Source organism: Ascaphus truei, chromosome 15 (genome assembly GCF_040206685.1).
Source record: "Ascaphus truei isolate aAscTru1 chromosome 15, aAscTru1.hap1, whole genome shotgun sequence".
Taxonomy (NCBI): Eukaryota; Metazoa; Chordata; class Amphibia; order Anura; family Ascaphidae; genus Ascaphus; species Ascaphus truei.
The window spans coordinates 51,900,233-51,904,830 of record NC_134497.1 but is presented as its reverse complement, the minus strand read 5'-3'; positions in this window follow the sequence as shown (position 1 = coordinate 51,904,830).

Sequence of the window (4,598 nt, the reverse complement as noted above, 5' to 3'; positions counted from 1 at the left end):
CTGTCCACTCTCCCCCCCCCCGTCCACTCCCCCCCCCCGTCCACTCTCCCCCCCCCTGTCCACTCTCCCCCCCCCCTGTCCACTCTCCCCCCCTGTCCACTCTCCCCCCCCTGTCCACTCTCCCCCCCCCTGTCCACTCTCCCCCCCTGTCCACTCTCCCCCCCTGTCCACTCTCCCCCCCTGTCCACTCTCCCCCCCCCTGTCCACTCTCCCCCCTCTGTCCACTCTCCCCCCCTCTGTCCACTCTCCCCCCCTGTCCACTCTCCCCCCCTGTCCACTCTCCCCCCTGTCCACTCTCCCCCCCTGTCCACTCTCCCCCCCTGTCCACTCTCCCCCCCTGTCCACTCCCCCCCCTGTCCACTCCCCCCCCTGTCCACTCTCCCCCCCTGTCCACTCTCCCCCCCTGTCCACTCTCCCCCCCTGTCCACTCTCCCCCCCCTGTCCACTCTCCCCCCCTGTCCACTCTCCCCCCCTGTCCACTCTCCCCCCTGTCCACTCTCCCCCCCGTCCACTCTCCCCCCCGTCCACTCTCCCCCCCCGTCCACTCTCCCCCCCCGTCCACTCTCCCCCCCCCCCGTCCACTCTCCCCCCCCGTCCACTCTCCCCCCCCCGTCCACTCTCCCCCCCCCCGTCCACTCTCCCCCCCCGTCCACTCTCCCCCCCCCGTCCACTCTCCCCCCCCGTCCACTCTCCCCCCCCCGTCCACTCTCCCCCCCCCGTCCACTCTCCCCCCCCCGTCCACTCTCCCCCCCCCCGTCCACTCCCCCCCCCCCCCCGTCCACTCCCCCCCCCCCCCCGTCCACTCCCCCCCCCCCCCCGTCCACTCCCCCCCCCCGTCCACTCTCCCCCCCCCGTCCACTCTCCCCCCCCGTCCACTCTCCCCCCCCCGTCCACTCTCCCCCCCCCGTCCACTCTCCCCCCCCGTCCACTCTCCCCCCCCCGTCCACTCTCCCCCCCCCCGTCCACTCTCCCCCCCCCCGTCCACTCTCCCCCCCCCCGTCCACTCTCCCCCCCCCCGTCCACTCTCCCCCCCCCGTCCACTCTCCCCCCCCCCCCCGTCCACTCTCCCCCCCCCCCCCGTCCACTCTCCCCCCCCCCCCGTCCACTCTCCCCCCCCCATCCACTCTCCCCCCCCCGTCCACTCTCCCCCTCCCGTCCACTCTCCCCCCCCCGTCCACTCTCCCCCCCCCGTCCACTCTCCCCCCCCCGTCCACTCTCCCCCCCCCGTCCACTCTCCCCCCCCGTCCACTCTCCCCCCCCGTCCACTCTCCCCCCCCGTCCACTCTCCCCCCCCGTCCACTCTCCCCCCCCGTCCACTCTCCCCCCCCCGTCCACTCTCCCCCCCCCCGTCCACTCTCCCCCCCCCGTCCACTCTCCCCCCCCCGTCCACTCTCCCCCCCCCGTCCACTCTCCCCCCCCCGTCCACTCTCCCCCCCCCGTCCACTCTCCCCCCCCCCTGTCCACTCTCCCCCCCCCCCTGTCCACTCTCCCCCCCCCTGTCCACTCTCCCCCCCCCCCCCTGTCCACTCTCCCCCCCCCCTGTCCACTCTCCCCCCCCCCCCTGTCCACTCTCCCCCCCTGTCCACTCTCCCCCCCCCCCGTCCACTCTCCCCCCCCCTGTCCACTCTCCCCCCCCCTGTCCACTCTCCCCCCCCCTGTCCACTCTCCCCCCCCCTGTCCACTCTCCCCCCCCCTGTCCACTCTCCCCCCCCCTGTCCACTCTCCCCCCCCCCTGTCCACTCTCCCCCCCCCTGTTCACTCTCCCCCCCCCCCCTGTTCACTCTCCCCCCCCCCCCCCTGTTCACTCTCTCCCCCCCCTGTCCACTCTCCCCCCCCCCCTGTTCACTCTCTCCCCCCCCTGTCCACTCTCCCCCCCCCCCCCCTGTTCACTCTCCCCCCCCTTGTCCACTCTCCCCCCCCTGTCCACTCTCCCCCCCCTGTCCACCCTCCCCCCCCCCTGTCCACTCTCCCCCCCCTGTCCACCCCCCCCCCTGTCCACTCTCCCCCCCCCCTGTCCACTCTCCCCCCCCTGTCCACTCTCCCCCCCCCTGTCCACTCTCCCCCCCCCCTGTCCACTCTCCCCCCCCCTGTCCACTCTCCCCCCCCCCCCTGTCCACTCTCCCCCCCCCCATGTCCACTCTCCCCCCCATGTCCACTCTCCCCCCCCATGTCCACTCTCCCCCCCCATGTCCACTCTCCCCCCCCCATGTCCACTCTCCCCCCCCCCATGTCCACTCTCCCCCCCCTGTCCACTCTCCCCCCCCCCCTGTCCACTCTCCCCCCCCCTGTCCACTCTCCCCCCCCTGTCCACTCTCCCCCCCCCTGTCCACTCTCCCCCCCCCCTGTCCACTCTCCCCCCCCCTGTCCACTCTCCCCCCCCCTGTCCACTCTCCCCCCCCCATGTCCACTCTCCCCCCCCCATGTCCACTCTCCCCCCCCATGTCCACTCTCCCCCCCCATGTCCACTCTCCCCCCCCCCCATGTCCACTCTCCCCCCCCCATGTCCACTCTCCCCCCCCATGTCTACTCTCCCCCCCCCAATTCCACACTTTCCCTCCCCCATGTCCACTCTCCCCCCCCCTGTCCACTCTCCCCTCCCCCTGTCCACTCTCCCCTCCCCCTGTCCACTCTCCCCCCCACCTGTCCACTCTCCCCCCCCTGTCCACTCCCCCCCTGTTCACTCTCCCCCCCCTGTTCACTCTCCCCCCCCTGTCCACTCTCCCCCCTGTCCACTCTCCCCCCCCTGTCCACTCTCCCCTCCTGTCCACTCTCCCCTCCTGTCCACTCTCCCCTCCTGTCCACTCTCCCCTCCTGTCCACTCTCCCCCCCCTGTCCACTCACTCTCCCCCCCCTGTCCACTCTCCCCCCCCCTGTCCACTCTCCCCCCCCTGTCCACTCTCCCCCCCCTGTCCACTCTCCCCCCCCTGTCCACTCTCCCCCCCCCTGTCCACTCTCCCCCCCCCTGTCCACTCTCCCCCCCCTGTCCACTCTCTCCCCCCCCCTGTCCACTCTCCCCCCCCCCTGTCCACTCTCCCCCCCCCTGTCCACTCTCCCCCCCCTGTCCACTCTCCCCCCCCGTCCACTCTCCCCCCCCTGTCCACTCTCCCCCCCCTGTCCACTCTCCCCCCCCCCCTGTCCACTTTCCCCCCCCCCTGTCCACTTTCCCCCCCCCCTGTCCACTCTCCCCCCCCCCTGTACACTCTCCCCCCCCTGTCCACTCTCCCCCCCCCCCCTGTACACTCTCCCCCCCCTGTCCACTCTCCCCCCCCCTGTCCACTCTCCCCCCCCCTGTCCACTCTCCCCCCCCCTGTCCACTCTCCCCCCCTGTCCACTCTCCCCCCCCTGTCCACTCTCCCCCCCCTGTCCACTCTCCCCCCCCTGTCCACTCTCCCCCCCTGTCCACTCTCCCCCCCTGTCCACTGTCCCCCCTCCTGTCCACTGTCCCCCCTACTGTCCCCCCCTCCTGTCCCCCCTCCTGTCCCCCCTCCTGTCCCCCCCTCCTGTCCCCCCTCCTGTCCCCCCTCCTGTCCCCCTCCTGTCCCCCCTCCTGTCCCCCCCTCCTGTCCCCCCTCCTGTCCCCCCCTCCTGTCCACTCTCCCCTCCTGTCCACTCTCCCCCCCTGTCCACTCTCCCCCCCTGTCCACTCTCCCCCCCTGTCCACTCTCCCCCCCTGTCCACTCTCCCCCCCTGTCCACTCTCCCCCCCTGTCCACTCTCCCCCCCTGTCCACTCTCCCCCCTGTCCACTCTCCCCCCCTGTCCACTCTCCCCCCCTGTCCACTCTCCCCCCCTGTCCACTCTCCCCCCCTGTCCACTCTCCCCCCCTGTCCACTCTCCCCCCCCCTGTCCACTCTCCCCCCCCCTGTCCACTCTCCCCCCCCCCTGTCCACTCTCCCCCCCCCTGTCCACTCTCCCCCCCCTGTCCACTCTCCCCCCCCCTGTCCACTCTCCCCCCCCCTGTCCACTCTCCCCCCCCCCTGTCCACTCTCCCCCCCCCCTGTCCACTCTCCCCTCCCCCCTGTCCACTCTCCCCTCCCCCTGTCCACTCTCCTCTCCCCCCTGTCCACTCTCCCCCCCTGTCCACTCTCCCCCCCCTGTCCACTCTCCCCCCCCTGTCCACTCTCCCCCCCCCTGTCCACTCTCCCCCCCCCCTGTCCACTCTCCCCCCCCTGTCCACTCTCCCCCCCCTGTCCACTCTCCCCCCCCCTGTCCACTCTCCCCCCCCTGTCCACTCTCCCCACCCCTGTCCACTCTCCCCCCCCCCTGTCCACTCTCCCCTCCCCCTGTCCACTCTCCCCTCCCCCTGTCCACTCTCCCCTCCCCCTGTCCACTCTCCCCTCCCCCTGTCCACTCTCCCCTCCCCCTGTCCACTCTCCCCTCCCCTGTCCACTCTCCCCTCCCCCTGTCCACTCTCCCCTCCCCCTGTCCACTCTCCCCTCCCCCTGTCCACTCTCCCCTCCCCCTGTCCACTCTCCCCTCCCCTGTCCACTCTCCCCTCCCCCTGTCCACTCTCCCCCCCCTGTCCACTCTCCCCCCCCCTGTCCACTCTCCCCCCCCACCTGTCCACTCTCCCCCCCCCACCTGTCCACTCTCCCCCCCC